The 11,509-nt window shown below is 45.0% G+C and overlaps 1 protein-coding gene and 1 long non-coding RNA gene across 2 annotated transcripts in view; one reads left to right on the forward strand and one right to left on the reverse strand.

The window, feature by feature from the left end:
* Positions 1-11,509, reverse strand: part of LOC140720912 (uncharacterized) — a 129,100-nt gene that overhangs the window by 99,958 nt on the left and 17,633 nt on the right.
* Positions 1,972-11,490, forward strand: LOC140720919 (uncharacterized). Its single transcript, XR_012097272.1, has 3 exons — positions 1,972-2,145; positions 6,055-6,252; positions 11,077-11,490. It is a non-coding gene; the product is annotated as an uncharacterized lncRNA (long non-coding RNA).

Consider the following 11,509-nt stretch of genomic DNA (forward strand, 5'->3'; position numbering starts at 1 on the left):
AATAGCTTTTAAAAAGTTCTTAAGTCCTGGCGGTTGAATTGTAAAGCCTAATGGCATTGGGGAGTATTGACCTCTTCATCCTGTCTGAGGAGCATTGCATCGATAGTAACCTGTCGCTGAAACTGCTTCTCTGTCTCTGGATGGTGCTATGTAGAGGATGTTCAGAGTTTTCCATAATTGACCATAATTTCTTCAGATAATTCCAACAGATTTATCAGTCGAGATTGTCCTTTGAGGAAACCATGCTGACGACGGCTTATCTTACCACGTGCCTCCAAGTACCGTCAGAGCTACTTAATAATAGACACCAACACCTTTCCAACCCGAGGTCAGCCTAACTGGCCGACAATTTCCTTTCTTCTGACTCTTTCCCTTCTTGAAGAGTGGAGTGACACACGCAAACTTCCAGTGTTCTGGAACCTTTCCAGAAACCAGTGCTTCTTGAATGATCATTCCTAATGCTTCCACAATCTCTTCAGACACCTCTTTCAGAATCCTGGGATCTACACCATCTGGTCCTGGTGGCTTATCTTCCTTCAGACCTTTTAGTTCCCCAACAACCTTCTCTCTAATGATGGTAACTTCACACACTTCATGAACCATGACACCGGGAAATTCCACCATATTGCTCGTCTCGTCCACAGTGCAGATTGATGCAAAATACTCTCAGTTCGTCCGCCATTTCCTTTCCCCATTATTATCTTTCCAGCGTCTTTTCCCAGTGTCCGACACCGAGTCTCACATTTTGCTTCCGACTGTATGTTTCGAAAGAAACTTGTGATATCCTCTCGGAATGTCGCTTATTCCAAAGGGCCAAATGATTTAACACGGGAAAGAGTGATGGGCTGATCCAAAATGGGAACCATGGAGGGAGTGAGGGAAGAACTTCAGTAAAAAATTGTTGTCAGAATGTCGTCTGGGAGGGAGAGATGCACTCACTGAAAATTTTCACCTGTGTTAAAATGCCCGAAGGGAGGGTATGACGACCTGATTGACAATCAGCGAAGGAGTGAGCCGCGGATTGAAAATGGCCACCTGTGATGAAATGCACTGACCTCTTCAGGCTATAGAGCGGGGAAGGTGTCTTCAATGGATTTCTGTGCCAACTGGAGACGAGGTTTAAAGGTGCGAGTTGGTAACTCATTTATTTTTTCGATTATCTGGGCTGGTCAAAAATGTGTCGACTTCACTTAATCTGCATTGAACGATCCAAACCTGGAGCCCAGGCTGTCTATTTCCGCAGAGTTGAAATGGGAGACCCACCAACAGGTCACGTGAGGCTGTTTACTGTTGATCTTCCCTACCCTTCACTTTGTGATGCAAGATGACATGGTGTGTGCTCAGAGTCCCCGGATGGGTCAGGATGCTTCCTCTATGTTGTGTTGGGGGATCTGACGTTGGTCACTGAGTCCCGTTAACTTCCCCCAGCTCGCCTCGTTTCCTGAGGTTGCTCACATTTGTCCTTGAGCTTTCTGGCTGTTGTGTCTTCTCCCGGACTGGGGTGGGTGAGAAAGGAGAATGTCCCAGGTTTTGGGGATCTTTGATTTCACTGCCTGCTTTACCGAGGGACTGGGAAGTCTAGGGGGGGAGAGTGGTTTCTGTGATGTGCATGTGGCCGAGTGGTTAAGCAATCTGAAGGTCATGAGTTTGAGCCTCAGGCCAGGCAGTGCGTTGTATCCTTGAGCATGGCACTTAACCACACATTGCTCCTGCACGTTTATAGCCCAGATGGATCAAATCACCTAATCCTGTTCCTGTGTCTTATGTATTACCATGACAGAATGATGGCTCCTTCTTATCCCATATTGTTTTGTGATGTGTGAGGGACAATAAAAGATTGTTCACTGAGATTATTATATTTGGCTTCAACGTTTAAATTTCAGTGAGTTTTGTTCTTAGTAACATTAAGCAGAAATGTTTGGTTCTCCTTTTCATTGTTAATGTGCTTCATTATCTCTCTGGTTAATGTTAGACCTGCGGTGAGAGGTTTATTGGAAGAAAAACCCCAGCTGGAAGCAAACCATGGCTAAAGATGTGGGAATAGCAACAAGTGAACTGGCCCGAGGACTGAGAGCATCAACTGGAGAGAACAACTCCGAATCAGCTGACTTGGAGATCCCAGTGAGTCAGTGAGGAGGAAGTTTGGTGAGTCTCATTTACTCAAACACTGGTCCTTTATACATTACATACCTGTACAATAGAAGGTGGGAAATAGTTGGTGAGACTGAATGTGCCCAGAAGAACCATTTATGCCTCTGTCAGACACAGTTGCAATCACACCAGGTCTGGTAATGTGCTTCCCGCAGCCCAGCCCTTTAAAACCACTCCCATTCTGTGGAAGTCGAATCTGGATAAAGTCACTCTGAGACCATACGGTACAAACTCTTTATTCCAAGCACCCAGGGCTTACTTAGTTAGTTGCTCAAACAGGAACAGTCTGTGACTGTTCCCACCCAATCCACTAACTGACTAACAATTCCCCTTACACCACAGATATATCCATCCAGATACCCCCACACAAGACAGGCTGGAGCCAAAAATATTTACTACATGACAGGCTGTAGCCCCTAAAGACAAACTACAAAATAGTCATAATGGTTTACACACACAGAACAGACTGAAGCTATCCTATCTCTACATGTGATTGCGCAAGGAGATAAGCATCTTGAAACTCTAGCTAGCTACCCGCAAGAAGAAACATGGCTCAGCACATCGGTTGATCATCAGCAGTTTCTTTCAGAAAAACAGGCTGCTATTGTTTAACGAAGTGTTAACCATTTTACAGACTTTATCCTTCCCTCCTTTTGATCATTACATTATCAACAACACAGTAACTTCTTACAGAGATAGCAACTGATGACAGCATTGACTTATCAGTGGGTAAAGACAGGGTACAACAGTAATTGTAACAAAGATATGTACAACTGTTAGGACATAATGCAGTATCATGCCCCACATATTACCAAACAGGCCTTCAAAGATCACCATTTCGACCCTTCGGTGAACCCGTGTAAATCCTGCCCTACTTTCTTGATGCTGTCAATCTCCTTTGCAGTGTGCTCGGAGAGGGGTGTAATGTTAGTAGATTCATCAGGGATATACGTGCAGCATTCTGTGTCAATAACAGCACAGGTTCCCTCTTTCTCAGCTGGGATAAACTCTAAAGCTGTACGATTCTGTATGACTGTTTGCCAGATTGCGATCATTTCAGTGGATATTTCTGTTACTTGGGCCTGTGTTTCTGTCAGGGCCCCTGCAGTATTGTGGCCAGCTCCTCAAGTGCTGTATCCAAATTGAGTATCTCTCGTGAATTCCCGGCTACTCCATAGGAGAGAAAAGTAATCATCCAAAATCAATCAGTCTCAGTTGTTCCTCTCGGCTGCTGGGCACCTGCAAGTATGGCCAGGATGCATGTTTCCCAGTATTGGAAGTTCCGTTTGATGGGGGCCTGAGACACCATCCCTCAAAACACTGACAGCCACAGTCATCTCTGTCTGGACCACAGGTCCTCATCTCACTTCCCCGGATGTTATTTGAGAAAGCCCAGGCTGAGAATTCCTCACTCTGGTTGAGCGGGATTACTGACATTGGAACCTTAGTTTTACCATGCTGTGGAATTTCAGCACAAACCCAGCAGGCCCCTAGTTCTACCTGTTTGGCATAGGTATGACAGAAAGACAGAAATGTGTTAACATGGGGCCCCCGGATGCTGGGGTGAGCCCTCTCAAAGACATAAACATGAACACCACTAACAACCAATACATTTTCCATTAGTCCGAGAGAGACCTTCTATTCAGTTCCTTCAGTAACATGTTTGGTGCCTAATGATGTATCCACCGAGATTGCCCCTTCAGTTTCACAGCCATAGGAGCGGTCGGTAACACCTGATATGGTCCTCTCCACCGCAGTCCGAGTTTCCCTCAATCCCAGTTCTTCATCAGGAAAAAAAATCCCAGGTTCCATGGTGCAATGTAGTTCTCTTCCTTGTAAGCCTGTCATACCTGTGAATGTATGCTTGGAAATTTTTGGTTAGTTGGCATATATATTTCCCCATGTCTTCCCCTCGGGTATGAATATCCAATTTTGCTGGTAGACTTTCTGGGAGCAATGGTACACAAGGTCTTAGTCCCCAGGGTGTCTTCATGGGCCGTCCATAAATGATTTCAGCTGGTGACAACCCTGTTTTACCCTGTGGGGTAACCCTCATGTGGAACTGGGTATCGGTAGGACCATCAACCAAGTGAGTCCAGTCTCCACTGTTAGTCTGGCCAGTTTACTCTTCAGAGTGCCATTGGCTCTCTCCACTCTGCCAGCGGCCTGTGGGTGGTGTACACAGTGGAATTGTTGCTGGATAGCTAGTTCGTTACGTATGCCTTTGTTTACTTTCATCACGAAGTGTGGGTCATTGTCAGAGCTCAGCATCTCTGGCAGGCCGTACCTGGGAATTATTTCCCGTAATAATACCTTCACAACAGTGATAACAGTATTATTGGTAGATGGAACAGCTTCAACCCATCTACTAAACACATCTATAATATCTAAGCAGTATCTATAGCAATGTACTCTAGGCAATTCAATAAAATCAACTTGTAGACACAGAAAAGGGTCCACCTGTCAAGGGAGTCGTACCGGGTGTGCAGGGTACAGGTTACCAACCATTCCCTCCTTTCCCAGGTGTGTACAATTATGTATATAATCGACCAATATTGGTAAAAACTGTGTAGGAACACAAACCTGTCCCGCTGGGGTGATCCAAAAACCTAGGTTGGGGTCTTTGTGGCATCCCCATCTGGGACCACAGTTTGTGCTCCTCCTCAGAGGCGTCCCCCTGAAAATTACGTACCTCCCACATGTCCTGCAAACCCGTTCTGCTTTAGTCATGGAGGGTTGCTTGACGGGAACGCGAGGAGGCTACAACTACTGAGGATTGTGCCGCACTTTTCACTGTCTGATCTGCTAGAGCATTGTGTTTAGTGACACAGTCGGACATGCGTGTGTGGGCAGCACATTTCATAACAGCCAGAACTCGAGGTAGCTGTAGAGTGGTGAGTAAGTTGTTTACAAAGGTGGCATTACTAATGGGGTGGCCAGAGGAAGTCAGGAATCCCCATGTTCCCAGAGAGCCCTGTAGTCATATACAATTCCAAATGTATAACGGGAGTCTGTGTAAATGTTCCCACTTTAGTCTGTTGCTGGGATACAGGCACGAGTCAGAGCAAACAGCTCAGCCTTCTGGGTGGAGACAGCTGCTTCAAAAGATGCCTGCTTAATTACTTCACCGTCCATCATTATTGCATAGTCAGAATATTGTTATCCTGCTGGATCCACAAAAGAGCTTTCATCCTCATAAAATGTTGCCTCGGGATTGAGGGGATATTGCTAAATGGATGGGAGCGTCTGTCCTTCTTTTGTGGTGATCCAGACAGGGGGGCAGTTGGTGCGACAGACTTTTTGGCCTGAAATTGCACAGAGATGGGGTACAGCATCTTGGGATCGGTCAATATTAAAAGGTTGTCTTACCAGATATCCCGTCTTCACCTCAAACTCCTTCCCGTATTGGACCAGACCCGCAGCCAAGTCTTGCCTGTCTCCTTCGATGGTGCAGAGTCAGAAACCGAAGATTTGCCAGCCTGAGTCAGGGCTTTGGTGCTCCAGAGAGAGAGATGGGGTCTAGAGTTTACCAGGAGGAGGAGGAGGAATCAAACCAATAGGATGTGGCTACAAAAGAAAGATCAGAAACGTTTGTAAACTGGTTGACCGGAAAAAAAGGTGGTTAATTTCAGGCAGCAAATGTGGAGAGGAATAAAAAGACAACGTTTAGACCGAGCCCCTTCAGCATGCCTAGCCTGTGTACTCCGCTGCTTAGTTGCTCTCTGAATTACAGAGTTCCTCCAGCTTTTGTGTGTGTGTGTCTCTGTATTTCCAGCAACTGCAGAATCTCCTGTGTTTTATAACTGCATTTTACTTTGGCATTAGATACACATTGATATTGAGTATATTGTTTATGGGAGCCACTTTCTGAGTTAAAACAGCTACTGATTTTTCTATACACAGGGAAAAAGAATGAGGTATGGACATTGAACTGGTGCTTGCAGAAATGGTTAATGGCACCGTGATTACCCAGAGGGTCATGCGTTAAGAATTTCGCCGGTGCTGAAGCACCGATGAAATGCGCAGGCGGCAGGCTGAGGACGTCCCCAAGTATCACGCATGCACGCAGTACACTGAAGGCCTTGAAAATGTCGGGTGCAGGTAAGAGCGATTCTCCGTGTTTTTATATTATACAGCGACTTTGGGACAATTCCTGTGAAATCCGGACACCGTGGCCAACAATCCCGGGACAGTCCTGCTCTCTTCCCGCTCTCTCTCAGCCCCACGATCCGTACACGGGCCCCGGGGAGCTTCCGGTTGATGAGGGAATGGGAACCGATAGATCTCTCAGACAGAGCTGAGCTCCAGCTATCTAAACGCAAGGATTAGGAACTCGGAGAAAGGGAACAAAATCTTTTGCATCAGCAGTAGAGAAAATTACCTTTGTTCTACCTCCAGTCACAAAGAAGAGGAAATCTGCAGATGCTGGAAATCCAAGTGACACACACAAAATGCCGGAGGAACTCAGCATTAGTACTCTTTTCCATAGATGCTGCCCGACCTGCTGAGTTCCTCCAGCATTTTGCGTCTGTGTAGTTTGTTCTACCTCCTCCTGTTCTGAACTTTTCTACAGGTGAGAACATGTTTTGACCCATTCTCTCTGGGTACATGATAATATCAAACACCTTTGCCCTGGGCAACAAGTAACTTTCACATCAGAAATGTGCCAGACTCCAATGAGACAGACTACTGCCATTCCCTTCATATTCATTGGCATTGCCATCTCCGAGTTCATCACCGTCAGTCATCTGGAGAGGGTTTAGGGGAAATATTTATGTACAACACAGAAACTGGTGTTACCTGTCTGTATTGTGGTGATGCAAAAGTTGCTGGAGAATTTGCAAATGGGAAGAATTGGAGTGAAATTTGGAAATCTGACCTTTTAAAGCGTCATTTAGCAAGCAAGTCACATATGGACAGTGTGCAAAAGCTCTTGCGAGAAAATCCTTCATAACCCACTATAGGCCTGCTACATAGGTTGTGTGAGAGTGCAGATGAACTCGATTGAACCCAGAGGAGATCAACGTTTTTATTGACAGTGATTTGCTAGCTGTGAAAATGAATACCTCTCTATATAAAATTCACTGTGCACATGTTGTCACTGGGTAAAAAAAATACACAGTACATGATTTATGTGCACACTTGTCATTACAAATTAGAGGGGACATTGGTGGGAAGGTGGGGAGACCTCCAGTGTCCCTGATGCCCTCATCTACAAGATGTGTATCCAGCTGCAGCTTGTAACCCAGCACTTTAAGGAGATTGAACTGGAAATGGATGAATTCTGGATCATCCAGGAGTGGAGGGGGTGATAGATATGATATGAAGAGAGGTGAGTTACACCCAAGGTGCGGAACACAGGAAACTGGGTGAGAGTCAGGAAGGGGAATGAGGTTACATACCCATCGCAGAGTCCTCTTGTGGCCATCCCCCACAGCAACAGGTGGAACACTTTAGAAAGTAGTGGGGGGGATTACCTGGCAGAGGAAAGTCAAAGGTGTGATAGGGGATTCATTAGTTAGGGGAACAGAACAGGAAGGGGACTAATATCCTCGTGGTAAGGCTGCGAGAGCAAGTGTGGTGGAGGGGGGTGCTGATGTGGTTAAAATGATTTGTAGGGGGAATGGGAGCCAGAATGACAGGACAGATAGTGGAGAGGGTGATTTGAATTGAATTGACTTTCTTACATACACATACATGAGGAGTAGAAGTCTTTACGTTACATCTCCATCTAAATGTGCAATGTGTAATTTATAGTAATTTATAATAAATAGTTTGTGCATAGAACAGTCAGTATAGCATACAAATGCAATTGTATTAACATGAATTAATCAGTCTGATGGCCTGGTAAAAGATGATGTCCTGGAGCCTGTTGGTCCTTTTGCTGTGGTACCGTTTCCTGGATGGTAGCAGCAGGAACAGTTTGTGGTTGTGGTGAATTGGGTCCCCAATATCTTTTGGGCCCTTTTCCCACACCTGTCTCCGTAAATGTCCTGAATAGTGGGAAGTTCACATCTACAGATGCGCTGGGCTGTCTGCACCAATCTCTGCAGGTTTATGAGATTAAGGGAAGTACAGTTCCCATACCAGGCAGTGATGCAGCCAGTCAGGATGCTCTCAATTGTGTTCCTGTAGAAAGTTCTCAGGATTTCGGGCCCCATTCCCAACTTCTTCAACTATCTGAGGTGAAAGAGGTGCTGCTGTGCTCTTTTCACAACACAGCCGGTATGTACAGACCATGTGAGATGCTTGGTGATGTTTATGCCGAGGATCTTAAAGCTGTTCACCCTCTCAGCCCCAGATCCTTTGATGTCAACAGGGGTTAGCCTGTCTCCATTCCTCCTGCAGTCCACAATCAGCTCCTTTGTTTTTGTGACAATGAGGGAGAGTTTGTTTTCTTTACACGAGTCAAATGTTGTTCAGACCTCAGATAGTGTCAGCAATCAAATGGTTGAGCCTGGTGCGATGAATGTGCTGAGCTGTGTATATCACAATGCACGAAGCATCATAGGAAAGCCAGATGAGCTCAGGACAGGGAATTATGATATTGTAGCCATTATTGGGACTTGGTTGCAGCCAACAGTCTGAGGGATTTAGAGGAACAAAGTTGTAGGTAGATTGTGGGCCATGTCAATAAACAAAGGTTGATTCAGTAAGTGATTTTAACTTTACATATATTGACTGGAACTCCCATAATGTAAAAGGACTAGATGGGGTAAAGTTTCTCAAATGTGCCCATAATCAGTACGTAGATTTCCCAACGTAGAAGTGAGCAATAAGCTGTTAGGAAATGATCAGGGCTGGTGACAGAAATTGGTGATCATAATGCCATGAGATTCAAAGTAAATATGGAAAAAGAGTGGTCTGGACCACGGGTTGAGATTCTAAATTGGGGAAAGGTCAATTTTGATGGTATCAGAAAGGATCTGACAAGTGTGGTTTGGGACAGGCTGTTTCCTGGCAAAGGAGTACCTGTAAGTGGGAGGCCTTCAGAAGTGAATTTTTGAGGATGCAGAGTTTGTATTTGCCTGCCAAAATGAAAGTTGAAAGGTAACTGGTCCAGGGAACCTTGCTTTTGAAGAGAAATTGAAGCCTCATATATTTTGTTCCTCTAAATGCCTCAGACTGTTGGGCGCTACCGAGACCCATTAATGACTACAAGTCATGATTCCATGCACTGAGCTCATCTGACTTTTTTTGTTGTCTTCTTTTGGTTTCTCAAAGCTTCTGAATAGTTTTTGTTCTTTTGTTTGCCCTCTCTTTGACATTTATGTTGGCTTTGGCTTCTCATTTTAGCCACAGTTGTGTCCTCCTGTCTTTCTAATGCTTCCACTTCTGTGGAATCACTCAGGTCCCGAATTGCTCCAGAAACTCCAGCCACTGGTGCTCAATTGTCACTCCTACCCTTTCCCTTCCAAACAAGTTTGGCCATCTTCTCAGCCATAGAAACATGGACAAGTTCAGTAAAGAAACAGGCTCTTTGTCCCATCTAGACAATGCCAAAAAAGCATGTAAACTTGCAGTGCGATCTGGACCAGCTGGCAAAATGGTTTGAGAAATGGAAAAAGGAATGTAATGCAGACAAGTGTGAGTTGTTGCACCTTGGTCTGACCTGCCAAGGGAAGTCTTTCACAGTGACTGGTCGGGCACGGAGGAGTGTTGTAGAAGAAAGGGACCTGTTGTAGAAGAAAGTCCTTAATTCAACAAAAGTGGTATCACAGTTAGATAGAGACGGAAGGAAAGATTTTAGCCCAATGGCCTTCATGAACAAAAGTACTGACAACAATAGATGGATGTTATGTTGACTTGTAGAAGACATTGGTGAGGCCTAATTTGGAGTATTGTGTGCAGTTTTGGTCACCAATCTACAGGGAAGATGTAAAGACTTTGAAAGAGTTCAGAGAAAATTCACAAGGATGTTCCCAGGTCTGGAGTACTTGGGTTATAAGGAAAGATTGAGTAGGTCAGGACTTTATTCCTTGGACTGCAGGAGATTGAGGGGAGATTTGATTGTGATAGAAGGGCATTGATAGTGTAAATGTAAGCTGGCTTTTACCACTGAGATGGAGTGGGAATACAACCAGAGGCCATGGGTTAAGGCTGAAAGGTGAAATGTTAAGGGGAACATGAGGGGAAACTTCTTCACACAGAGAGTCATCCGGGTGTGGAATGAGCAGCCAGCTCAAGTGGTGCATGCAAGCTCGATTTCAACATTTCAGAGGTTCATGTAGGTACCTGGATGGTAGGGGTATGGGAGTGGGCAGATTAAATAGTTCAGCACAGACCAGATGGCCCACAGGGCATGTTTCTGTGTTGTAATTTTCTACAAGAATGTGAAATATTACAAAAATTCACTCTGTCTTTTGAACAGCTGTGCAGACCAACCATTCACCTCAACAGGAATTTTCTATATGGCATTAAAACTGTGGCACTTTAAGTTAATAATACATAAAAGAAAATCCCAGATAGATAGATAGATAGATAGATAGATAGATAGATAGATAGATAGATAGATAGATAGATAGATAGATAGATACTTTATTCATCCCCATGGGAATATTACAATGGGGAGATGCACATCAAGAAAGACTAATTGCGTGAGACTGTTTCAGTTACTGTGGGGTGAGGAACCCATGCAGCTCAGCAGGAAGAGGGAATAATACCAATGGAGAGAGTCAAACTGAGCCAGGTCACAGATTGGAGACGGCAGAAATGCCCCATTCTTATAGAAACAGGAAGAGCATCAGGGAATTGATGGTCATTGCAGATACCAGCTCTCTGCCCAGTCAGGAGAAGATTTCTCTGTCCAACTTGGGTTGAACCTCACTGTAACAGTGTGATACCAGATCAAACCTTGGCAACTCATGTAATCTCATTTGAAATGTTGTCCTAAACCCATTGATGGATTTTGTAAATCTTTTACAGGTTGAAAATGACAAGGGATTTGTCTCCAGGAAGTTCAAACATGGCACACCAGTTTTGTTGTCTCTGTCCAGATATTTAAGAAGGTGGAGCAAGAGATTCAATCGACCACCCTTCCTGCTCAGACAGTGGGGAGGGATTCACTCGGTCATCTGACCAACTGGCAAGCCCGTCATTTTGTACAGGAGAAAGGCCATTCACCTGCTCAGACAGTGGGAATGGATTCACTCGGTTATCACAATTGAAGGTACATCAGCAAGTTAACACTGGGCAAGACCATTCACCTGTTCTGTGTGTGAGAAGGGGTTCAGTCGGTCTTCCCACCTGTGGACACACCAATCAGTTCACACCACACCAGGCAAAGGCTGGTGATCTGCTGAATATCTGAGAAAGGATTCACTCAGTCATCTGACCTAATGGCACACCAGCGTGTTCA

Source organism: Hemitrygon akajei, unplaced genomic scaffold (genome assembly GCF_048418815.1).
Source record: "Hemitrygon akajei unplaced genomic scaffold, sHemAka1.3 Scf000048, whole genome shotgun sequence".
Classification (NCBI taxonomy): Eukaryota; Metazoa; Chordata; class Chondrichthyes; order Myliobatiformes; family Dasyatidae; genus Hemitrygon; species Hemitrygon akajei.